This window comes from Pristis pectinata, chromosome 1 (assembly GCF_009764475.1).
Source record: "Pristis pectinata isolate sPriPec2 chromosome 1, sPriPec2.1.pri, whole genome shotgun sequence".
Classification (NCBI taxonomy): domain Eukaryota; kingdom Metazoa; phylum Chordata; class Chondrichthyes; order Rhinopristiformes; family Pristidae; genus Pristis; species Pristis pectinata.
In genome coordinates, this window is record NC_067405.1 from 137,407,961 (window position 1) to 137,434,964 (window position 27,004).

Here is a 27,004-nt window from a genome sequence, read left to right on the forward strand (position 1 = left end):
ACTGCCTGCAGATGTAGTGGAGGTAAATTTCATTGTGGTTTCTTGAGAAGTCATTAAACATATGGTGAAAAAGAACTTGCAAGCCTCCAGAGAAAGGCCCAGCGGTGGAACAGGTAAGTTCCTCTGCTGCGGAGCCAACATAGATACAATGGGCCAAATGACCATGTTAAATACAGTAATCACTCTATGATTAGCGTGGATAGAAGATTGGCTGACTGGCAGAAAGCAAAGACTGGGAATAAAGGGGGCCTTTTCTGGTTGGCTGCTGGTGACTTGTGGTGTTCCGCAGGGGTCGGTGTTGGGTCCACTACTTTTCACGTTGTATGTTAATGATCTGGATGACGGAATTAATGGCTTTGTAGCCAAGTTTGCGGATGATACAAAGATAGGTGGAGGGCAGGTAGTGTTGAGGAAGGAGGGAGGACCTACAGAAGGACTTGGAGAGGTTGGGAGAATGGACAAAGAAGTGGCAGATGGAATACAGCGTAGGAAAGTGTACGGTCAAGCACATTGGTAGAAGGAATAAAGGCATAGATTATTTTCTAATCGGGGAGAAAATTCAGAGATCAGAGGTGCAAAGGGACTTGGGAGTCCTAGTCCAGGATGCCCTAGTGGTTAACTTGCAGGTTGAGTCAGTAGTAAGGAAGCCAAATGAAATGATAGCATTTGTTTTGAGAGGACTAGAATATAAAAGCAAAGATGTAATTCTGAGGCTTTATAAGGCCTTGGTCAGTCTGCATTTGGAGTATTGTGAGCATTTTGGGCCCTATGTCTAAGGAAGGATGTGCTGGCATTGGAGAGGGTCCAGACGAGGTTTACAAGAATGATCTCGGGACTGAAAGGTTTAACATATGAGGAGTGTTTAGTGGCTCTGGGCCTGTACTCACTGGAGTTTAGAAGGACAAGGGGGGGATCTCATTGAAACCTACCGAATATTGAAAGTCCTGGATAGAGTGGACATGGAGAGGATGTTTCCAGTAGTGGGAGAGTCTAGGACCAGAGGGCACAGCCTCAGAATAGAAGGATGTCCCTTTAGAGCAGAAATGAGGAGGAATTACTTTAGCCAGTGGATGGTGAATCTGTGGAATTCATTCCAACTGACGGCTGTGGAGGTCAAGTCATTGGGTGTATTTAAAGTGGAGGTTGATAGGCTCTTGATTAGTAAGGGCATCAAAGGTTATGGGGAGAAGGCAGGTGAATGGGGTTGAGAGGGAAAAATAAATCAGCCATGATCGAATGGCGGAGCAGACTCGATGGACCGAATGACCTAATTCTGCTCCTGTCTTATGGTCATATTAATGGACGCATAGTTTAATACTGCTCATATGATATCTCACTTGATACCAGATACATTTTCTTAGAATATGACAGAGAAATGATTTTAAATATCTATGATCATGAATTTTGCCCTGGTGCAAAATGAGTAGTTTGTGTAACAGCATTTGAGGCGTCTTCTTTTGAGATTTACAGTTTTTATCCACTGTTTGCTCATTGTTGTTATTTTATGAATCTCTTTCATGCCAAGATTGTTGGTTAAATAGTTGTGTCTGGGAACCTAATTGTTCTCAGTGTTAAATTGTGATCCAGGACAATGTTTGTTGTAGTTGTCTGTCACCACATGCAGGAACTGACAGCCCAGCCACAAAGCCTGAGATGACAGTTGAATGAGTCAGCACAGAAACAGTCCCTCCAGCTCAACTCATCCATGCCGACCATGGTGCCCACCAAGCTAGTCCCATTTGCCCAGTTAGCCTTGTGTTTGCTGAATGGTAGCATGTTAGCCTCAGAAGCAAAAGATTGTAGGTTCAAATCCCACTTGAACACACAGACATTTAACAAAGGAAAAATAAGTTATGTTCATTTGTATGCTATCTTTCATGGCATCCTGAAGCACATTATAACCAGTAACGTAGTTCTTAAATTAGTTATTATTCCCTTATAGAAGGTGGCAGCCTATTTGCTCTGGCCCAAAACAACGGGATTGTCTACCTTAATGATGTTGGTTGAGGGATAAAACTTGGTCAAGACCCTCCCCTTCAAAGTGCATTTACATTCACCTTAAAGGGTGGATGAGGTACAGTTTAACATCAAATCCAGTGTCATTCCAACAGTGCAATTACCTCATTGTGGTGAGTCGGAGCTTGCTGTCTGCAGTTTGGCTGCTACAGTTCCTACATTACAGCAGTGACTGCACTTCAGAAGCAGTTAAGTGGCTGCGTAGTGTGTACGACATCTTGAGATCATGAAAGGCACTTCATGAATGTAAGTGCTCTCCTTTAATACTGTGCACTGATCATCGAAAGATGTCACAGAGGGCTGCAGATGTTCGGTGGTACCCCAATAGAAGCAGGTGGACAGATGTCACCTGGTGAAAATAAAAAAAATGTAAAACGAAATGCAAGTTCTGGAAATCTAAAATAAAAACAGAAAGCACCAGAAAGACTCAGCAGGTCAGGCAGCATCTGTGGAGAGTGAAACAGTCAAAGTCTTGGGTCTGCAACTTAGATGCAAGTTAGTTTTCAGTAGGGAAGGTGGGGGAGGGATGTGTAGAACAAAGGGACAGAATGAATCAAAATGGCTTAATAGCACTTAGGCTACTTGGTCTGTGTAATGTGTAATGGTAAAGTGGGAGAACTTGCCTAGCAGGCTAGACTGACAGGAATAGGATGCGAAAAGCTGAGCAGGGCAGGCAGCACCTGTGGAAGGAGCAACAGTTACCGTTTCAGATGACAGACCTTTCATCAGATCTGGAGAGCCTCATCTTGAGAACTGAAATAGGGTTCCCTTGGTCATCGCCCTTCACCCCACAAGCCTCTGCATCCAGCATATCATCCTTTGTCATTTCTGCCAGCCACAATGGGATCCCACCACCGGCCACATCTTTCCCACCTCCACCCCTCTCTGCCTTCCACAGGGACCGCCTTCTCTGTGACTCCCTCCACACCCACACCTCCCTGACCCCTGGCACTTTCACACAGGAGGTGCTACACTCATTCCTACGCCTCCTCCCTCATCACCATCCGGGGACCTTCCAGGTGAGGCAAAGATTCACGTGGACCTCCTCCAATCTCATGGACTGCCTTCGGTCTTCCTGGCACTCCCTTCTCCACATCAGCGAGACCAAGCACAGACCAGGTGAGCTGTTTGCAGGGCACCTGTGCTTTGTCCGCTATGGCCATCCCAGGTTCCGGATGAATGCCATTTCAACTCCTCCTCCCACTCCCACACCAACCTGTCCATCCTCGGCCTTCTCCACTGCCAGGGTGAGGCCAAATCACCCCCCAGCAGCTGTCTCCACCTTCACCCTCCCCTCTCCACCCACCTGCCTGTTTTTCCCTTGTCTGTTTCTACCTATCACACACCCTACCTCTTTCTCCCAAATCCTCCCCTCCCTCTCCCCCACCTGGCTTCTTCTGCCCATTATTCCTCACCCCTGCTTGGTCCACCTATCACCTACCAGCCCTTCTTCCCACTCTTTCCTCTTTATACAGGCTACCTTCCCTCTCCACTCTCAGTCATAATGCAGGGGTTTCAACCCAAAGCACCAATAGTTCCTTTCCCGTCCACGGATGCTGCTCGACCCGCTGAGTTCCCCGAGCAGTTTTTTTATCTCCAGATCCCAGCATCCGCAGTCTCTTGCGTCTTCATCTTGCAAACAGATGTGGCAGAGATGGAGAAACTGAGGAAAAAGGGATGATATCCCAATGGGAGACACAATGGGAGGAAAGAGAGTCAAGGTAGCTGTGGGGGTCAGTGGGTTTAGAGAAGACGTCAGTGGCAAGTCTGACAGAGAGATCCAGCAAAGGAAATGTTAAAGGTGGTCCAAGTGAATTTGAGGGCAGGGTGGAAGTTGGTGGCAAAGGTGATGGAATTGATGAGAGAAACAAAGGACTGCAGATGCTGGAATCTAGATGAAAAAACAACAAGATGCTGGAGGAACTTGAAATTCTTGAGTTCTGCAATGAGTGCAAGAAGCAGCACCGATGTAGTCATCAACATAGTGGAGAAAGAGTTGGAGAGTGGTGCCAGAATAGGCTTGGGATAAGGACTCTGCCATTCAGTCAAGAAAACGACAGACATAGCTGGGGCCCATGCTAGTGTCCATGGCCCATGATCTGTAGAAAATGGGAGGAATCGAAAGAGAAGTTGTTGGGGGCTGGGGGTGGGGGGCGGGGGGGGGGGGGGGGGTTGTGCAGCGGAGTTGAGTGCAGGAAGAAAGACCATATTACCTAAAGTTGACGAATTCGTGATTGAGTCCAGAAGGCTCCAGCGTGCCCAGACAGAAGGTGAGGTGTTGTTCCTCAAGCTTGTGTAGGGTCTCAATGTAACAGTGTGCTTGGAGGGGCTATTTGTCTTTTAGATCTCAAAGTAGAGCACGTGAGTAAATTGACAATACATGCCACGCACTCTACAGGCAACACTTACCATTAGTGAAACATATGATTATTACTTCACATGTACGGAGGCACAAACCGTGCAAAAGATGATGTGATGTGAACACATTGTCCAATGGGGATTTTACATTGCTGTGCATGAGTGGAACCAAAGTACCCAGTCACTTGTAAGCTGTTAGTGTGGGAGCTCCACATAAACAGGCACTAACCCATCTACACAATGTCAGCAAAACAAAAGACCTGGTCATTGACTTCAGGATAGGGGATGGTGTACATGCACATGTTTACATCAATGGTGCTGAGGTCGAGAGGGTTGAGAGCTTCAAGTTCCTAGGAGTGAACATCACCAATAGCCTATCCTGATCCAACCACATAGACACCATGGCCAAGAAAGCTCACCAGCGCCTCTGCTTCCTCAGGAAGCTAAAGAAATTTGGCATGTCCCCTTTGACACTCACCAACTTTTATCGATGCACCGTAGAAAGCATCCTTTCTGGATGCATCACGGCTTGGTATGACAACTGCTCTGCCCAGGACCTCAAGAAACTGCAGATAGTTGTGGACACAGCCCAGCGCGTCATGGAAACCAGCCTCCCCTCCATGGACTCTGTCTATACCTCTCGCTGCCTTGATGAAGCAGCCAGCATAATCAAAGACCCCAACCACCTGAGTCATTCTCTCTTCTCTCCTCTCCTATCAGGCAGAAGATACAGGAGCCTGAGGGCACATACCACCAGGCTGAAGGACAGCTTCTATCCCATGGTGATAAGACTATTGAATGGTTCCCTTATAAGATGAGATGGACATTTGACCTCACAATCTATCTTGTTTGACCTTGCACCTTATTGTCTACCTGCAGTGCACTTCCCTGTAGCTGTGACACTTTACTCTGTATTCTGTTATTGTTCTTACCCTGTACTGCCTCAGTGCACTGTGTAATGAATTGATCTGTACAAATGGTATGCAAGGTACAAGTGACAATAGTAAACCAATACCATACAGGGCTGAAGCTGATAGGGATCAAACCGCAATGATTTCACTCATTGCCCATCCCCCATTCTCACCTTCTCATGTTACTCACTGAAATAATCAACAAGAAGAAATGAATTGCATTCACTTCTCCCCTCCACCACTTGCTCATTACCCCCCCCCTCCAAACACACACACACGCCATATGTTTTTATGATATAGCAGGCCATTTGGCCCATTGAGTCCATACCAGCTTCCAGACCATTCTCACCAGTTCTATTCCCCCACATTTCCCTGTAACCTCTCTCACTCATGCCCATCACCTCCACCAGATTCTTCCACCACCTACCAACAGTAGGAGTAATTTACAGCAGACAATTAGATTACTGGCCAGTACCGCTGTGGGATGCAGGAGGAAACCTGAGCAGGTAGCACCAGAGGTCAGGGCAGAATCCAGGTCGCTGAAGGTGTGTGACAACAGCACTAACTGCTTCACCACTCTGCCATCCTCCCCACTCTGCCGTGAGCCTCTTCACCCACCCCAACTAATCAGATAAATAGCACCGACATTCATTGCTGGCCCTGCTACTAATAAGATAAGATAAGGTTTCTTTATTAGTCTCACGTACATTGAAACACACAGTGAAATGAATCTTCTTGCGTCGAGTGTTCTAGGGGCAGCCCGCAAGTGTCGCCACGCCTCTGGCGCCAACATAGCACGCCCACGACTTCCTAACCTGTACGTCTTTGGAATGTGGGAGAAAACCAGAGCACCCGGAGGAAACCCACGCAGACATGGGGAGAACGTACAAACTCCTTACCGTGCTACGCTACCGTGCCTGCCCTTAATCCTTGGGGAAACGCAAAGGAAGGTCCCCCATAGGTTTGCACTCAGTTGAAAAGATTGGCCAGTTTGGCTCCAGATTGCTAGACCCACACTATGAATCATAGCCTTTGAGCTGCCATTCAATCCATTGTCTCTCTACCGGTTCTCCATTAGCCCTGAAGAATGGCTGAAGAGACAAATGAACTGTCCCTTGGGCAGCAGGGATACAAGGATTCCTCTAGAGGAACTGTGGGAGGAACTGGCAACGATGGCTGTGACTCTGAGAAGGGTTTCCAACTGGAGTTGGACATATTCCTGCAGTTTTCATCAGGCAAATCTCCCACCAACAACCCTTCAAAGTCAAAATGACTTTTTACCTTATCTCCAATAGTTTTTACTTAAGGTTTTCCCTGAGACTCCAGGGCACTGATGGAAGGTTGGTGCACCCTTCTCTGAGTGCAGCTCCCCATTTGACTGAGGAGAACTAATTACCCCACAGTTGGGTGCTTTTAAAAATGACCTTCCTGAATCTGAGTGCTTGAATGGAACATGGAATATAAGATAAGGTAAGATTTCTTTATTAGTCACATGTGCATCGAAACACACAGTGAAATACATCTTTTGCATAGACTGTTCTGGGAGCAGCCTGCAAGTGTCGCCACACTTCCGGTGCCAACATAGCATGCCCACAACTTCCTAACCCATAGGTCTTTGGAATATGGGAGGAAACCAGAGCACCCGGAGGAAATCCCTGCAGATACAGGGAGAACGTACAAACTCCTTGCAGACAGCGGGCAAAAATGAACCAGGGTTGCTGGCACTGTAATAGAGTTACGCTAGCCGCTACACTTTCATGCCTGCAACATACAACATAGAACATAGAACACCGAACAGTACAGCACAGGAACATGCCCTTTGGCCCACAGTGTTGTGCCAAACTAAACTAGTAATTAAATGCCTAACTAAACTGATCCCTTCTGCCTACACAACATCCCTATCCCTCCATTCTCTGCACATTCATGTACCAATCCAAGAGCCTTTTAAACGCCTCTATTGTATGTGCCACCACCACCATCCCTGGCAGCGCATTCCAGACACCCACCGCTCCCTCTGTGTAAAAACAAAACTCGCCCCGCACATCTCCTTTGAATTTACCCTTTCTCACCGTGTATGCATGCCCTCTAGTATTAGACATTTCGACCCTGGGAAAAAGTTTCTGACTATGTCTCTAGTATCATTTCTGTATCTATCTGGTATCTAGCTATCTATTCTGACTATGCCTCTCATAATCTTGTAAACTTTGTCAGGTCTCCCCTCAGACTCCAATGGTCTAGAGAAAACAACCCAAATTTGTCCAACTCTCCTCATAGCACACACCCTCTAATCCAGGCAGCATCCTGGTAAACATCTTCTGCACCTTCTCCGAAACCTCCACATCCTTCTTTATAATAGGACGACCAGAATTGAATGCAGTACTTCAGATGCAGCCTAACCAGAGATCTATAAAGCTGCAACATAACTTACTGACTCTTGAACTCAATGCCTCGACTAATAAAGACAAGGATCCCTGTAACAAATGCAAAATCGAATTGCTGGTAACAGCACACTTGCCTTAATGTTGTTGAACAGAATTACCTCACACTCACTGACCACAAGTCTTCAGGCATTGACTAGTATTGCCATAAAGTGGGGAAGTCTATGTTGATTTTTGTCCTGATTGACATATATACAAACTAGCTTTGAGACAGCCTTCCCTTTACATGAACATTACCATAGCTTCAGCACCTTGTGCATGCTGGTATGTTTGACTAAGCTTGCCCTCTGCAGCTTTGCTGAGCCTCTATGACTGGTTTTCTGCTCTGCTATTGGCCAGCAGCAGTTTTCGTGCCTTGCCAATTCCGAGAAGAGGTGTAGAGGTCCTCAAAATGTTTTTTTCTTTCTGTCACCTTTGACTAGTGCTGGTCCATTACACAGATTGGTTCTTGCTGCACTCAGTGAGTGCTTGGCCAACGCAAGTCCCAGCCCATCCTACTGAACCGATTGGGAGCAATGAGATAACACTGGCTCTAAATAATTTCTGAGAGAATTAACTTGCAGGATGTTTGATATGTATTTTCCTGATTTTGAAATCAACAAAAGTATATCAGGCTTCCTTTCTTTGGACCATTACCAAGCTCTGGATGAGGCACATGGGTTAATTTAACATCATTGCTACTCTGCTCTAGATTTAAGATTTTCGTCTCCCATTAGTAGTCTAGAACAACAACTTACATTTGTATAGCATCTGAAATGTAGTAAAATATTCCAAGGCACCATCAAATTTAATTGATGCTGAGCCACATTAGGAGAAAGTGACGAAGTTCAGGGAGGGGTGTCAGAGCTCAGACCTCAATGGCTACAGATTTGCAGACAGTTATGATTTTATTTCTTTAACATCAGTCTCATCAGTTCTACTCTCGGTATTTTTTTTGTATTTCAAAAATAAACTTTATTCATAATAAACAATATATACAAAGGAAGAAATGGTGCAAAAAACAAAACATTCATGGGTGTTGCATTCAGTCGTGTAAACCTTTAAAGAGGAAAAAAAACACACAAACAAACATAGCACCATTGCCACTCATGTGGCTCCCTGAGGTGATACCCCTTTCATTGTTTGAGGGGCTTCCCCACCCAAATTGCCCCCTCCATGTGTGGTAGCAGAAGGGACCTGTACTGTCGACCATCCACACAGAGCCTTGGTACTGGCTGCACCGAGCTTCAGTGTGTCCCTCAGCACGTACTCCTGCAGCCTGGACTGTGCCAGTCTGCAGCATTCCCTTAAGGACATCTCAGTGTAGTCAAGGTAATTGGAGTTTCAAATATCATTCAAGGATCTGTCTGTGCTGAATATTGACACTTGGGGTTGGTGTTGAGTGAATCCTGCAGTGCTATCTCTTTGAATGTGTATCTTATCAGCTTGTTACACCTCATTGTGGCAAAGATTGTGTGGTATTATTTGGAGATAAACAAGAGATTGTTCTCACTAATATTCTTCCTATGACCAACAATGAGCTGCTTCTGTCATTCATTCCAGCTGCTCGCTAGCAGATTGTTGTTGGTGCAGAATGGTCACCATGTTCTCACTGCATGTGTCAATGGTGTGAAGTGATCTTGGTTGATGCAATGAGCCTTGACCAATTGGGAACTTTCTAATCTTTTAATGGGGGCAATTCACGAGGCTGGAATGAACAGGAAGAGTGGGATCCTTCTCCCACTACTCTCTGCTCCCACCTCTCCTTGAATCAATCGGGCAGAAGATACAAAAGCCTGAAAGCACATTCCACAAGACTCAAGGACAGCTTCTTTTCCACTGTTATAAGACCATTGAATGCACCTCTTATACAATAAGATGAACTCTTGACTTCACAATCTACCTCATCATGGCCTTGCATCTGATCGTCTGCCTGTACTGCACTTTCTCTGTAACTGTAACACTATATACTGCATTCTGTTATTGCTTTTCTCTTGTACTACCTCAATGCACTGATATGATGAAATGATCTGTATGGATGGCATGCAAAGCATGTTTTTCACTGTACCTCATAATAAACCAATTTACCAATTAATGTGTGGCGACTCACCGTCTAGTCGGGCGAACCGGCTCGGCAGTCGGGTCGCGCGGCGTCGGAGCGACGTGGCCCAAGATGGCGGCGGGCCTCGTCTTTCCGAGCGACGGGGAGAATCCGCGCGCGGGAAAGTCCTGATGACATAGGACTTACGTCATTGCCGGTTTTTTTGGGCGGGAGTTTTTCTCCCTTAAAGGGCCCGCACAAGGCGGGAAAATAAACCAGTTCTGTTTGGCAATCCTCCGAGTAGAGTCTTGTTTTATTCCGCGGTAGCAACCGCTACAAATGTGAATTAAATTATTTGCAGAATTCCTGAGATTCATTCCCGTTGCTTTATGGAAAGGGAATATTCCAGCTTTCATTTTAAAAAAGTATCATGATGTAGAGCTTGCTGTTAACAGCCATGTCTCTAAGTATTTGATCTCTAAGTTTTTAACTGTACAAAAAATGATTTCCTGGTGTATTCTGCATAGATGATGGCTACTGCAGTTCCATTTACTTGTCCAAGTCATCATAGGAACAAAATGCAACAGTGTGGGCTTGTGAGGGATGAGGCATTGCAAGAGTCAAATATCAGTAAGCATTTCTCTAAAACTACTGTCATTCCAAAATATTTTGCTAGCTTCAGGCAAGAGAAATATTACCATTAACCTCACTGAAAGGAGCGAGAAAGAGAACAGAGGGAGGCTCAGCTGACTACAGCCTTACCTTTTCCATTCTCTACATCTGCATGAATGTACAAACCTACCAAGCTTCTGAAGTATAATTATTTCTCTGCATTAAAGCTTTTCTTGATTTGTAGTGTTAATTATATTAGTTATATTGATGTGTTTTATTTCTTATCTGTTAGAAATGGGGAACAGCATATTAATATTGGTTTATTATTGCCACTTGTACCGAGGTACAGTGAAAAACTTGTTTTGCATACCAATCGTACAGATCAATTCATTACACAGTGCATTGAGGTAGTACAGGGTAAAAACGATAGCAGAATACAGAGTAAACTGTCACAGCTACAGGGAATTGCCCGTGATATTTTCACAGGAAGCTTGGGTGGTAATTGGTGTAGTGGTCAGTTGGGACCATTCTACATCAATCAAATACTGAGGTGGTGGTACTGGCAATGGATCACACATTAGACTCAAAGAACAATACTGCGTAATATAATTGACAACGGCCCTTGTAAATGGCTAGTGATTAAATTTCACTATGCTTTATTTAATCATTACCGTCACCAATACGGAGTCAGCTTTAAACCAATGATTAAGGAGTTGAGAGGGACTATTACAATAGGGATAGGGGGTCGGGGGGAGGACAAACCTCTCTAAACATAGAGACACAAAAGACTGCAGATGCTTGAATTTGCAACAAGCAATCGGCTGGAGGAACTCAGCGAGTCGAGCAGCATCTGTGGGAAGCAGCAAGCAATCCGCTGAAGGAACTCATGTGACCAACAGATGCTGCTCTGCCTGCTGAGTTCGTCCAGCAGGTTGTTTGTACCTCCTTAGTCCTCTTCTGCCATTCAATGACTTCATGATTGATTTGTGACTTGACTCCACAGGAGAAGGTGGTGAGGTAGTGGCAGAATGGGATCGATTGGAAATGATAGAAAGGAGAGGCATACAAGTTAATTTTGAAGTAGAGAACAAGCGAGAGAGCAAAAGGTAGTTCCCAAGGAAAAATAGTCAATGAACTACTATGAAGAAGAGAACATAGGGAAAATGGGCTGGGCAGATATGCATTGAACATTTTCTCTCCAGCCCAGGCCATTTGCAATGTAGATATTTACTACCGTTATGAATTTGGTGATGAATAACTATCTAGGGGAACCTTTCCTCCTCCTGTTCAGAACACATTCTCCAGTTGTCTTGTTGAAGCGTCTCGTTACTCTACCAATAACTGCTCTATTCACTCGGACACAGGATGGGGTCTTAAGTTCATTGAAGTATCACAATAAAAGATCTGGATCCAATTATAAATTCTGTAATGTCACATAATGTTGCTTATTGGGTTAATGATAAAAGGTTAGGGCCAACCACATGGTTTTCTGCAATAGGAAATAATCTTTGGTTCAGTAGGTTTATCCAAAGATAGAAGTGTCTGCTGATGTTTGCTTTTACAGGGAATAAGAGGTTACTTGGCCATGGGTTTCATTGTAACTATCTCCCTGGAAAATGCCAGTGCCTTTAGGGGAAAGAGTGAATGAGAAGAAAAATAGAGGAAGAACAGTCAATAGTCAGCCCTTTGTATCACAGCCCATTGAATCCATTCATTAAATTCAGTCTAAACATAAATAAGCAAGTTGCTGAACAAAAGCATACATTTTACATAAAGCTAATTAGATTTCTGGAATGTGTTGCTGACTCTTGGTCAAATCTTGAAGTAGATTGGTAATAACAATGCCGTTTTTTCAAAAAAAAGTACTGGATAATTAGAGAGCAGTTTATGCTTGGATGAGGATTTTAAGTTTAACTTGTTAGACAAGGATTTGGAAATCTATATATTGGATGTGACTGTGTCTTATACTACTTTCTTAAAGAATGAGTGACTGGAATGGAATTTGGGATGCGACAGAGAAATACAATGCTACACACATTGAGGAAAAATGGAATTGGGAAGACTTTGGAATGCCACAAAAAGTATCAGAAAATAATCATGGAGAAAGGGGCAAGTAGCTTAAAGGAAGGTCGAAAGCTGCCAAAAGTATGTAAAAGGGAAGAAATTAGAAAAATAAATGGGGGTCCCATAAAAGCAGAGATAGGAGAAATTATAACATTCATTAGCAATACTGCTTTTGCAGTAGAAGGCACAAAAAAACATTCTGGAAATAGTGGGAAACCAAAGATTTAATAAGAGTGAGAAAAAGGGAGAATTAGTATTAGGAAATAAACTGTACTTCTACAGATCCCTTGAATTAGGAGATAAAAATGCAACACAGTAAATGCAACACAGTCAGCAGGTAAGGCGCGGGCAGTTTAAAAAGCGGGTAAAAAAAAACTTCAGAGGTTTCGTGGGTTTCGCTTCGGCAGACGTTGGGACCAGAGCAGATAAGTTTTTCTTTTTTTTTAGTAGGGTTTTTATTATAAGGTTTAGTTTTTATAAGGTTCTTTTTTATAAGTTGTTATATAAGTTTTAATCAGGAATAGTGGGGGCTGGACTGCACAGGCGCGTGACGTCAGCAGGTAAGGCACGGGCAGTTTAAAAAGCAAACCGCCATATCCGGCAGGCAGTGTCAGAGCGGGCAGCTGAGTGTGAGGGAGCAGAGTGGTTGGGCTTTGGCTTAAGGGGCTTAGGCGTAAAGGGACAAGGCAGGTGAGTAGCTGGTAAGTAGGTAAAGGTAAGGTTTTACCTGTTATCTGTTTATAAATTTTTAAGTAGGAGAAACTAGGGGGAAAAAAAAGAATTAGTTCAGATGGAGGACATGGTGGTGTGCTGCAGCTGCTTGATATGGGAGCCCTTGGACCTTGCTGTGGTCCACGATGGCCACATCTGCAGTAGGTGCTTGAGGCTGGAGGAACTTCGGCTCAGTATTGATGAGCTGGAGTTGCAGCTTCAAACACTGTGCAGCATCAGGGAGGGGGAGAGTTATGTAGATACAGTACATCAGGAGACGGTCACCCCCCCTTAGAGCAGGTACTTCTGGAAGTCCAGGAAGTAGATAGAAGGGTGACTGTCAGGGGAGGGAAAAGGAAAAAGAAAACGAACAGGCAGGTAGAGCAGAGGAACCCGGAGGCTGTTCCCCTCAGTAACACGTTTTCCACTTTGGAAGCTATTGAGGGAGATGACCTGCCGGGGCCGAGCAGCAGTAGCCAGGTCTCTGGCACTGGGACCGGTCCTGCTGCTCAGAAGGGAAGGGAGGAGAAGAGGAAGGCAGTAGTGATAGGGGACTCGATAGTCAGGGAAACAGACAGGAGGTTCTGTGGCAGTGAGCATGAATCCCGGATGGTATGTTGCCTCCCAGGTGCCAGGGTCCGGGATGTCACTGATCGGGTCCACGGGATTCTAGAGCGAGAGGGAGAACAGCCAGAAGTCGTGGTTCATGTTGGTACCAACAATATAGGTAGGAAGGGATGAGGTCCCGAAAAGTGAGTTTAGTGAGCTAGGCAGAAAGCTGAAGAACAGGACCTCAAGGGTAGCGATCTCGGGATTGCTGCCAGTGCCACGCGATAGTGAAGGTAGGAACAGGAGGAGATGGAAAATAAATGTGTGGCTGAGAAGTTGGTGCAGGAGAGAGGATTTCAGATTTTTGGATCATTGGGATCTCTTCTGGGGAAGGTGGGACCTGTACAGAGAGGATGGGTTACACCTGAACCTGAGGGGGGCCAATATCCTTGCAGCCAGGTTTGCTAGGGTGGTTCAGGAGGGTTTAAACTAGATTGCGAGGGGGAAGGGAACCAGAAGAGTAGGTCAGAGGAAGAAAGGGATGGGGAAAAGTCAGATCTGACAGGTAGAGAGGCTTTGAGGAAGGAGCAGCAGAGTACAGGCTATAAAAGTAGTAAGGTGGATGGGCTAAAGTGCATTTACTTAAATGCAAGAAGCATCAGGAATAAGGGAGATGAACTGAGAGCTTGGATTAGTACATGAGACTACGATATTGTGGCTATTACAGAGACATGGCTGACATCTGGGCAGGAATGGATATTGAATATTCCTGGTTTTCGGTGCTTTAAAAGGGATGGGGGAGGGGGGGGAGAAGAGGAGGAGGGGTGGCGATACTGGTCAGGTACACTGTTACAGCTGCAGAAAGGGTAGATAATGTAGAAGGATCCTCTCTTGAGTCAATATAGGTGGAACTTAGGAACAAGAAAGGAGCAATTACTCTACTGGGAGTATTCTATAGGCCCTCTGGTAGCAGTAGGGATACTGAGGAGCAGATTGGAAAGATGCGAAAATAACAGGGTTATTATAATGGGAGACTTCAACTTTCCAAATATTGATTGGCACCTACTTAGTGCCAAAGGTTTAGATGGGGTGGAGTTTGTTAAGTGTGTCCAGGACGGATTCCTGACACAGTATGTTGACAGGCCGACTAGAGGGAATGCCATATTAGATCTAGTTTTAGGTAATGAACCAGGACTGGTGACAGATCTATCGGTGGGTGAGCATTTGGGGGACAGTGACCATTGCTCCATAACTTTTAGAATTGTCATGGACAGGGATAGGAGCAAAGAGGACGGGAAGATATTTAATTGGGGAAAGGCGAATTATGAGGCTATAAGGTGAGAACTTGGAAGTGTAAATTGGGATGACATTTTTGAAGGGAAATGTACTATGGAGATGTGGTCAATCTTCAGGGATCTTTTGCAGGATGTTAGGGATAAATTTGTCCCGGTGAGGCAGAGAAGGAATGGCAGGGTGAAGGAACCGTGGGTGACGAGAGAGGTGGAACAACTAGTTAGGAAGAAGAAGGCAGCATACATAAGGTGTAAGCAGCAAGGATCAGACAGGGCTCGTGAGGAATATAGAGTAGCAAGGAAGGAACTTAAGAAAGGGCTGAGGAGAGCGAGAAGGGGACATGAAAAGGCTTTGGCGAGTAGGGTTAAGGAGAATCCCAAGGCTTTTTTCTCGTACGTGAAGAGCAGAAGGATGGCTAGAGTAAAGGTAGGTCCGATTAAAGGCAAAGGTGGGAGGATGTGCCTGGAAGCTGTGGAAGTGGGTGAGGTTCTCAACGAATACTTCTCTTCAGTATTCACCAAGGAGAGGGGTCTTGATGATGCTGAGAACAGTGTTGGTAAGGGTAATGTTCTAGAGTATGTAGATATCAAGAGGGAGGATGTGTTGTTAGAAAATATTAGGACAGATAAGTCCCCGGGGCCTGATGGAATATTCCCCAGGCTGCTTCAGGAGGCGAGGAAGGAGATTGCTGAACCGTTGGTTAGGATCTTTGAGTCCTCGTTCTCCACGGGGATGGTACTGGAGGATTGGAGGGTGGCGAATGCTGTCCCCTTATTCAAGAAAGGTAGTAGGGATAGTCCAGGGAATTATAGACCAGTGAGCCTTACGTCTGTGGTGGGTAAGCTGTTGGAAAGGATTCTAAGAGATAGGATCTATGAGCATAAGGAGAATCATGGACTGATTAGGGACAGCCAGCATGGCTTGTGAAGAGAAGATCTTGCCTCACTAGCCTGATAGGGTTCTTTGAGGAGGTGACCAGGAAGATTGATGAGGGTAGTGCAGTGGATGTGGTCTACATGGATTTTAGTAAGGCGTTCGATAAGGTTCCGCATGGTAGACTTCTTCAGAAGGTCAGAGGCCAAGGGATCCAGGGAGGCTTGGCAGTGTGGATTCAGAATTGGCTTGCCTGTAGAAAGCAGAGGGTTGTGGTGGAGGGAGTGCATTCGGATTGGAGGGCTGTGACTAGTGGTGTCCCACAGGGATCGGTTCTGGGACCTCTACTTTTTGTGATATTTATTAATGATTTAGATGAGGGGGTGGAAGGGTGGGTTAGCAAGTTTGCAGATGACACAAAGGTTGGTGGTGTTGTGGATCGTATGGAGGGCTGTCGAAGCTTACAGAGGGATATTGATAGGATGCAGAGCTGGGCTGACAAGTGGCAGATGGAGTTCAATCCGGAGAAGTGTGAGGTAGTACACTTTGGAAGGACAAACTCCAAGGCGGAGTACAAGGTAAATAGCAGGATTCTGGGCAGTGTAGAGGAGCAGAGGGATCAGGGGGTTCATATCCACAGATCACTGAAAGTCACCTCACAGGTAGATAGGGTAGTTAAGAAAGCTTATGGGATGTTAGCTTTCATAAGTCGTGGGATCAAGTTTAAGAGCCGCAAAGTAATGATGCAGCTTTACAACACTCTGGTTAGGCCACACTTACTGTGTCCAGTTCTGGTCGCCTCATTATAGGAAGGATGTGGAGGCGTTGAAAAGGGTGCAGAGGAGATCTACCAGGATGCTGCCTGGATTAGAGAGTATGGATTATGAGGAGAGACTAAAGGAGCTAGGGCTTTACTCATTGGAGAGAAGAAGGATGAGGGGAGACATGATAGAGGCATAAAAGATATTAAGAGGAATAGATAGAGTGGACAGCCAGCGCCTCTTTCCCAGGGCACCAATGCTCAAAACAAGAGGATGTGGCTTTAAGGTATGGGTGGGAAGTTCAAGGGAGATGTCAGAGGGAGGTTTTTCACCCAGAGAGTGGCTGGTGCATGGAATGCGCTGCCTGGGGTGGTGGTGGAGGCAGGAATGTTGGTGAAGTTCGAGAGATTGTTAGATAAGCGTATGGAGGAATTTAAGTTAGAGGGATAAGTAGGAGGAAGGGGTTAGATAGTCTTAGGTGTGGTTTGAAGGGCGGCACAACATGGTGGGCCGAAGGGTCTGTATTGTGCTGTATTGTTCTATGGTTCTATGGTTCTATGGCACCACCATTCTAGAGCTGAGGGAAAGTGAAAACAGGGCTGCTTGTTTGACATAAGTAATAGGAAAAATGCTAGGACCTACTATGTGTGTTAAACAATCGTAATATGATTGGGCAGAGTCAGTGTTGATTTATAAAGAGGAAATCATGTTTGATGAATTGGTTCATATGAAATTATAACAAGTGGGCCAGGTAGGTATGAATCAGTGAATATAAGTGTATTTGGATTTTCCTAGAGCATTTGAAAAAATATCACAAGAGACGAAGATTAGGGTCATTGGATTTATTGGCATAGATTAATAGTAAATGGAGAATAAGAGCTAAAAAGGTCATTTTCACAATGGCAGCCAGTAAACAGGTGCCACAAGCAAAAGTAAATGGGAAAGTAAACTCTAAGGAGGTGCAAAGAGTCTGCAGGAGGATAGAGGGTTCATTGATTAAGTAAGAAGATGATAAAAGCAACATAATATGGTGAAATGTGAACATGCAGTTACAGGTCCTCCTTGGGTTACAAGCGCCTGATGTGTACAGCCGTATGTATGAACAAGAGTTTGGAAAGGCCAACGGGATGGATTTGCCGGCTGCTGCGGGGCTGCAGGCATCTTCTGCCATGTGGGAACTCAGCTTGCAGCAATATCATTGCACCTTGCAGAGAAATCCGAATGGTTGAGTCAAATGCCCTAGTTTTACTGCACGTTACCCCAGTTGGCCTTAGTTTTCATCTAAATATATTGCCAGCGGCTGCATTTCCAACTTGCAAACTGTTCGGGTTATGAACATTTCTCAGGAACGGAAGCCTGTGGTGATCTGGAGAACCTGTAGATAGGAAAATAGAAAAGCAGATTCTTCTTTAAGTACTAATAAGCTGGAAAATGAAGGTGTTTAGAGGAACGTTGGTGTTTTTGCACCCAATTTAGCATTTTGGTGGAGCAACAATTTGGAAAACAAATGGAGCATGTTGCCTTTATAACATGGAACTTACAGTGTAGGTTGTGATACATTTGTATAGGGCCTTGATGTGACCTCACCAAGAGTAGCAAGTGCAATTTTTGTCACCTTATCTAAGGAAGGATTTATTTGCCTTACAGGGAGCACAAAAAAGAATCACTATTTTGATTCCTGGGATGAGGAAGCTGTCCTACAAGGAAGCCAAAACTTGAGAATAGAAGAATGAGAGGTGATCATACAAATCAGATGAAATTCTTATAGGGCTTTTCAGAGTGGAAGTTGGAAATTTCTCACGGATGGAGAGTCTAGAACCAGAGATCATTGGCCTCAGGACAAGGAAGTGGTCATTTTGGCCGAAGATAAAGGATCTGAATCTGTAGAATTCTCACCTTCAGGAGGGTCAGATGTTGAGTTGATAGAAGACAAATGTCAAGAGATTTTTGGACACTGAGAGAATTGAGAGTGGAAAGATGGAATTGAGCTAAGAGGTCAATCATGACAAATAAGGTTTGCAGGATTGTGATGCATACTCTTAGTTAGGGGTTGGTATTCTAATGAATTGGAGTGTCAGGGAAATATGGTCTGCTGAGATTATGTAAAACAAATAATTTTTAATTAGTCCATTGGAATGCTTTTGAATGAAATAGATTTCATCATTAGTTAAAAGGACATCAGTCGGTTGGAATTCTGCACAGATAATAACTGGTGCAGATTTTATCCATAAGAATTCCGTGCAGTATTAGTGAATAAATTTATAAAGTCATATAGCATGGAAGCAGGCCCTTCAGCCTAACTGGTCCATGCTGACCAATATTTTCATCTAAGCTTATCCCATATGCCTGTGTTTGGCCCATATCCCTCTAAACCTTTCCTATCCATGCACCTGTCCAGGTACCTGTTAAATGTTGTTAATGTACCTGCCTCAACTATTTCCTCTGGCAACTCATTCCACATACTGACCACTCTCTGGGTGGAAAAATGTTGCTCCTCAGGTTTCTATTAAATCTCTCCCCTCTCACCTTAAACATTTGTCCTCTAGTTCCTGATTCCTCAACCCTGGGAAAAAGACTGTATTTCATTCACCCTATCTATGCCCCTCCTAATTTTATACACCTTTATAAGATTACCCCTCATTCTCCTACACTCCTATTAAAGAAGTCCCAATCTGCTCAACCTCTCTCCATAACTCAGTCCCTCGAGTCCTGACAACATCGTTGTAAATCTCCTCTACACTCTTTCCAGCTTAATGGCATCTTTCCTATAACAGGGTGACCAAGATTGAACACAGTATTCCAAATGCAGCCTCACCAACATCTTGTACAATTGCAACATAACATCCCAACTTCTATACTCTATGCCCTGACTGATGAAGGCCAGTGTGCCAAATGCCTTCTTCACCAGTAGAATAGGTTTGATCCATTGGAATTCTATATTATTTAGTGAAGGAGACAAGTTTGGTCCATTGGAATTCTGCATAGTGTTATTGAAGGGAATACTTTGCTCTGTCAGATTTTGGGGTGTTAGTGAATTGAAAGATTTAGTTCATTGGAATTCTGTATACGGAAGAGAGTAGGTTTGGTCCATTGGATTCTGAGGTATTAGTGAATGGAGTAGGTTTGATCCATGGAATTCTGCATGGTACTCACAAATAAAATCAATTTGATTGTTGGAATTAATCTTACAGTGTCAATAAATTACCTTGGGATGATTCATGGACAGAAGTGGGAAGTGTCAATATTGGCATTTTACATGCTTCAGGTGTAGAACATCATCTTCCCAATTGCCACATATATCTAGTTTTATTTTATCCTTTCTATGGCATTAATTGGCATGAAATTAACTACCAGTAGGATTACTTGGTACCCAGTATTAGCACACATTAAACTGTGGTGCAAGTACATTGACATGAGAAGGACATTGACACATTCCATGCTGATCACATCCCCCTGTAAGATATTTACATGAACAGTAGAGCTGTTGAAAACTTTATTTGAACATTTGAAAGTCTTTTCCCTCTCAGCGGGCTGCATGTAATCAAACAAAATCCAACTGAAACCTACTTTACTTTGTAGAAAACAGAATGATTTGCATACTTATGCTCAAGCTGAAATTGTCTCATTCCTGAAGAGTTTGGAGCTTCAGCCCTTGGGCTGCTGCATGGTGCCTCTCTCAGAAGGAACCTCAAGACACAATTCCCTCCTGGATGTCCTCTAGTACATCCCATTGTATTCAGGTGCCTTATTCCAGTGAGATTTAAAAGCCAAGTCTGGTCATCCACGAACTTCTGAAAGGGCTTGAAACCTTGCAGGAGGGTAGAGCCAAGAGGTCATATACTGTTTTTTTTTGCCATTGACATCACGAGCTTTAGATCACAGTGATGTGAATAAACAGGATTAGGACAATGACAACAGGGGTGAGTAGGATGGGAAGGAGATTGACAAGAAGTCCCCAATGGGTACATTGGGATGAAAGGGAGATGAGAGAGGAGGATGGGGTAGGTGAGGGTGTAAGAGGTGTCCTGGAGGAAGCTGTTAGACCAGAGGGAGGGCAGCAGGTGAGGAGGAAGGATGAAGAGAGCTGAACAACTGGAGAAAAAAAGCAAGGCAGTGGGCAGAGGAGTCAATAAGGGATAAAAAGCAAAGTCAATGAAGGGAAAGAAACATGGGAATAGAAGTGTGAATCTGGAACCTATATCAACAGGCAAACTTTAAATATCTTCCCTCTGTGTCTATTTTCAGTGTACTCAGTTATGAAAGACCTTCAGGCAAGATGTTATTGCAGAGCACATTAATTTGTGAAACATGATCCACTCAGAGATGCAATGAACGCAGGCTCCAACATATACAGTTCAATCAAATACGTCACAGCATTAGACCCTCTGATGTCAAAAGATCATTACTGTCTAAGTGACTGGTCTGGGTGAGGATCTTAAACCAGTTCCCTAGGAATCTATGAAATAGCCTCCAGATAAAAAAGCAGAACAAATTAAATGCAATGTCAGTATTTTCATATGTAGACACACTCTGAGACAGTCAGATATGTAGGAAGATCATTGAACCCACTGCAGCTGATTAATCTACACCATCTCCTGTTGTGTTAGTCATGTGTATGAGCATCAGCCTTGTGAGAGCAAAAATGATCCATGAGTGAATGAAATTAATGTAAAGTAAATGGGGATCCCAATGCTAAGTATAAGGGTGTGTGTGTGTGTGTGTGTGTGTGTGTGTGTGTGTGTGTGTGTGTGTGTGTGTGTGTGTGTGTGTGTGTGTGTGTGTGTGTGTGTCTGTGTGTGTGTCTGTGTGTCTATACATATATATATGTACATATAAAATGGGAACTTCGAGTTGGCTGCATTCCCATCAGCTTGTTGTCTTTGTTGGAGGAAGAGGTCATGGGTTTGAGAACTGCTGTCAAAGAAACCTTTGCAGGTTGCTGCATTTTGTCAATGGTACAGACTGAAGTCACGATGTACTGGTAAAGGAGGGTCTCAACATTCACAGTTGTGATGGTGTATCTATCAAATGCTCCCCTTACTAAGGGGCATAAGTTATCAGAAGTTTGGAAAATTGAACCTATGAGAAAAGATTACATCTGAGGTTGTCTTCTTTGGAAAAAAAGAGGCTGAGTGGAGACCGAACAGAGATGTATAAATTGTGAGAGGATTGCATAGCGTAAGAGGGCAGGACCTATTTCCCTTTCACAGAGGAGTCAAAAACTAGGGGTAAAAAATTTAAAGTAATTTGTGGAAGGGTGAGAGGGGAGATGAGGAATCACTTTTCACCCAGAGGGTGATAGGGGACAGGAACACACCCCCTGATAGGGTGAGAGAGGCAGAAACCGTCATCACATTAAATGGTACTTGGATGTGTGCTTGAAGAGCTGTGACCAGCATGGAGTCAGTGGGCTGAGTGGTCACCTCCTGCATCATACTTTTTTTTATGATTCATAGTTTTCACTCTTGTCATCCTATATTTCACAGCAACTTCTCTGATCAACACCTTTTCAAACTGCTTCCATTTTATTATGAGAATATCAAATCAAAGTAGGACCTAAGAGTATAGACAGGGCACATGGCTTTAAAATGGCAACTGAATTATCCTGTGTTTCTGATCCAATGACTCCCCCCTTCCTCGCAACCCTTCACTTGAAGTGGATTCCCAATATCCAGGACCATGTGAAACTGTTATGTTTTATCATAAAACATAAGGAAGATTGTCCTGCTCTTGCTGTTCTGGAAGTAAAAATGCCAAAGGTGACGGAGGTCTCCCATCTCCCGAGTGTGATAACAGCAAGTGACATCGACAGCTCTGGTGGCTTTAACCTTGATTAACATTCTCTTGGTGTGCCATTGCTCGGTGCTCCTGAGACTGATCAATAGAAATGAAATAATATTGCAGTTAAAGTTGCATCAATCATCCGAGTCATGATTTCCTAAGCAAGGAAACATTCCCATGCATAGCATAGATTTACCCTTCACACAGCTGGAGATTAATCCATTCTGTCAAGCAGATTGCTACGGATTTCTTTATTGAGGATGAAGTCTTATGAAGTCTTGCCAAAAATTCCTCGGACTTCTCTCATAGTTCTTTACTAGAATAACACCATCTTGGGCAGAAGGACCTTTTGAGCCATGCCCCTCTTCCCAATCACCCCCATGTTCTCCCACCCATGGTCAGTAAGCTTGCAGATGACACTAAAATAGGTGGTATCGTAGACGGTGAAGAAAGTTATCAAAAATTACCGGGGGATCTTGATCAGCTGGGTAAGTGGGCTGAGGATCAGCAAATGGCTTTCAGTTTGGGTAAGTGTGAGGTGTTGTATTTTGGGAAGTCAAAGATTGTTGGCTGAAGGTGGCACCACAGGGTGCTGAAGAATGCATTTGGCATGCTGGCCTTCTTCAGTCAAGGCATTGAGGATAGGAATTGGGATGTTACATTGCACTTGTACAAGATGTTGGTGGGACCACATTTGGATTATTGTGTACAGTTTTGTTTGCCATGTTAATGGAAAGACATCATTAAACTGGAAAGACTGCGGGGAAGACTTATAAGGATGTTACCAGGACTCAAGTGCCTGAGTTTAGGGAGAGGTTGGGCAGGCTAGGACTTTATTCCTTGGAACATAGGAGACTGAGGGGTGACCTTATAGATGTGCATAAAATCATGAGAGGTAGAGATAGGGTGAACTCGCATAGTCTTTTTCCCAGGGAAGGGGAGCTAAAAACTAGAGGGCATAGTTTTAAGATGAGCGGGGAAAGATTTAAAAGGGACCTGAGGGGCAACTTCTTCATGAAAAGGGTGGTGCGTATATGGAAGGAGCTGCCAGAGAAAGTGATTGAGGCGGATACAGTAACAACATTTAAAAGGCTTTTGGATAAGTACGTGAATAAGAGGGATATGAGCCAAACTTGGGCGAATGGGTCTTGCTTGATGGGCACCAAGGTTGACGTTGATGAGTTGGGCTGAAGGGCCCAGTTCCAGTCTGTATTACTATGACTCTAACCATAATTTGTCCTAGCAAATGACCTCTTTCAGTGGTAATGGGCTGCCTATTGGGGTTTTAATTTTAAATCTCTGATGGGCTCTCATCTGGAGGCAGCCCTATAACTATAGTAGTCCCACAGGAAATAATGATTAAAAAGAAACTTATTGTTAAAATATCTGATGGAGATGTTTGATGGTCAAGTTGAGTTTATTGTCATGTTCACGAGTATGGTGAGGTACAGGTACAATGAAAAACTTGCAGCAGCATCACAGGCACATTGGTACAGAAAACACAGAATTTAAATTATACATAAATGATATATAAAATTATACCATAAAGAAAGACCTTAGTGCAAAACAAAACGCAATCGAAGACAACTCCTTGGTAGTGCAAGAGGTGGTCCGTTGTGTTCCATTGCTGAGGTAGGTTAGGGTTGTGCAGGTCGGTTCAAGAACCAGATGGTTGTAAAAGTAGCTGTTCCTGAATCCGGTGGTTGTGGGACTTCAGGCTTCTGTACAGTAGCAGCAAGAAAAGACATGACCCAGATGGTGGGGATCCTGACTGTCCTGCTTGTGAAATACATATAGTTGTTTGGAGATTCCAATCAGATTCCATCAGTGACCTTCACTAATGTATCATGAGTCAAGGAACTTACAGTTGTCCAGTGAAGCCCACCCTTCCAAGCAGCCTGGGACATCGAGCAGGTTAAATTGGGATGGATGAGTTCTGGATGGAGGAATGTTTCTCCTGTAACTTAATTTTTGGTCTTCCTGGTCCACCAAGGAGTGATGGGGCTTAGGCATTTGCCCACATGTTGGGCTCGAGGCAGTGCAAAGGAGCTTGGATTTAGCCTGTGATGAAGTGTGTGACACCCTGTTGCCTCAAACCTGGTTTATAACGATCACAGCTTAAACACACGTTGTACATGTTGTTACTCAATCATATGCCGAAGGGAGAAGAAGAGTTTGGATTTATACAGTCCATCTACTTGATTGCCTTTAGGTGTGATTACTTGGTAGGAAACCGTGCAGCAATTTTGCAACTAGCACAAAGGGCTGTGAAATGAGAGACCACCTCGTCAGTGTTGCTTGGGGGGTAAAATATTGGGCAGGGACAATTCACCTGATCTTCACAGGTGGTGCTGAGAGATCATTAATACATGGAGAGGGCAAATTAGTCCTCTGTTTAATGCCTCATCCAAAAGATGGTAACCTTTCAGTGTGCTGAGATCATCAGCCTATCTACTCAAGTCTCTTGGGTGAAATTAAAACCGGTAACCCATCAGTGAGAGTGCTGAGGCTGGAAGGAAATACCTCTCCCTCTCGAAATTCTATATATTCAAACAAACTGGTGCAAGAACCTGAACAGGGTGAAGTTTCATTTATTTATTGAAGCTGAATGCCCTTGGCAGGATCGCCATTAATTAGCCATCCCGAATTAGCCCTGAACCGACTGGCTTGCCACGTCATTTCTAAGGGCAACAGAGAGTCAACTATGTTGCATGGTCTGGAATCACGTATAACGCAGATCAGGTAAGGACAGCAGAATTCCTTCTTTCAAGGACATCAGTAAATTATATTTTTAATGAGCCTCACGGTCGCCACAGCTGAGGCTAACTTTTTATTGCAGATTTACTTGGATTTAAACCAAACTCCCCAAGTGCCGGGATGGGATTCGGCTTGTGTATCTCAGCCAATAGTTCAGACCTTCCCCTGGGTCAGTGCATTAACTTCATCGAGTTGATGAAAAGCCTAGCGGAGTGCGCTTGTGAAAGGGCTGATGAATTTAGGGAGCATTGAGAAACAATTTGCAGATTGGGATGTTGAAAACATTTGCAAGTTAAATATGTATCAAATGAGGGGTCTCGACCCCAAACGTCGACTATCCATTTCCCTCCACAGATGCTGTCTGACCCGCTGATTTCCTCCAGCATCTTCTATGTTGTTCCGAATTGCAGCATCTGTAGTCTCTCGTGTCTCCAGATATGTATCTGGTGTGCGAATTGTGCTCCAATGTTAAGTAAATTCAACAGTGTTTATGTAACAATCCCTAAAGTATCCGGGGAGTGGGTGCGGGAGGGAACGGCACTGGCTATATCAGTGATCCTACCCCAAATGGGGAACTCGGGCTCCTGCACGGGTTTGTCCCAATGCTCGCTGGAACCGTGAGCCCGTGCAGTTGGGACCTGTCACCTTTGATCTGTCTCTGGCCGGCACCGAGTGTGAGAGCTGTTGTTCTTTGGAACAAATGTTGCGAGGAAGGCGTTGGGACTGCGATGGTCAGTCGGTCTTGAAACTTGTTTAGCACCAGAGATCCGTGCACTGGATCCCTGTTTAAACATCCGTGGCCGATGAATTCAGAGGCGCGCAAGCAGTTTTACTGCTCTAGTCCGGCGGCGTTATCCCTTCGGAGTCCCCGAGAACTGATCTGCGTTTCATTACAGCCACTGCTTAAGCTAAATCTGATCGATTTTCCTTCTTGCTTTGGGTGACCCCTCTCCCGTGAACTCGGCGGGAGCTGGCCCGATCGATGCAAACTCAGGCGCAAGGTGTAAATGTAAAGCGGCAGCGAGCGAAGATCAAAGTCGACCTTCCACACCCATCACCAGAATAAAACAACTGGGGGCTGGTTCCCCTGAACGGCATCTGACTGAGAGCAGGGGACGAGGGGATGTAATAAGGGCGAGAATTTCGCTCGCTCCGGTGGAGTCGTCCTGGGACAAGAGGGCCGAGCTTCACAATTGGGCAGTTCAGTGTTGGTGCCCGGGGGTCAGTACACTGGGGAGAGATGCCTCCTGCTATTCATCCTCTGGGAATGCGGTTATAGGAACCGCGTCATCTTTTAGGATTTTAACACTGTTTCTCTCTCCACAGATGCTGCCTGACCTGAGTGTCTCCAGCATTTTTTGGTTTTATTTCAGATTACCAGCATCTGCAGTATGTTTTCCCCATTTTAGGAAGATCTGGACTTAAAACACTGCGGTGTCACCCATCAGAGACGTTGTTGCCCGGTTTCTGACTAAGCCAAGCACAAACTGGGGCTTTAAGTGTGTTGAGGACCACGGAGCTTGAAAGCCCATCCACCGGACACAAGAACAACTCCTTCCCCCACTGTTGTCAGAGTTCTGAACCAATCACCTCTTCACACCCCCATCCCGGTGGTGCTGCCTCGTTTTCCAACCCCTCATTCTACCCCTTCAGTGATACCAGCTCAGCAGTTCTTTTGGCAGTTTGCTCCACCGCACTTTGCACCATTCCGTTGTTGTATTTAGTACAGAACATAGTCCAGCCCTGCCTTGTGCCGAACTCATTAAGCTAATGATGCCTAATGACTTTAATCCCTTCTGCCTGCACATGGTCCTGAAGGGTCTCCACCTGAAACGTCGACTGTTTATTCCCCTCCATAGA

At 44.6% G+C, this 27,004-nt stretch overlaps 1 protein-coding gene across 1 annotated transcript in view; it reads left to right on the top strand.

The window, feature by feature from the left end:
- Window positions 1–27,004, top strand: part of syndig1l (synapse differentiation inducing 1-like) — a 132,786-nt gene that overhangs the window by 29,718 nt on the left and 76,064 nt on the right. The gene's annotated exons all lie outside the window — the stretch shown is intronic.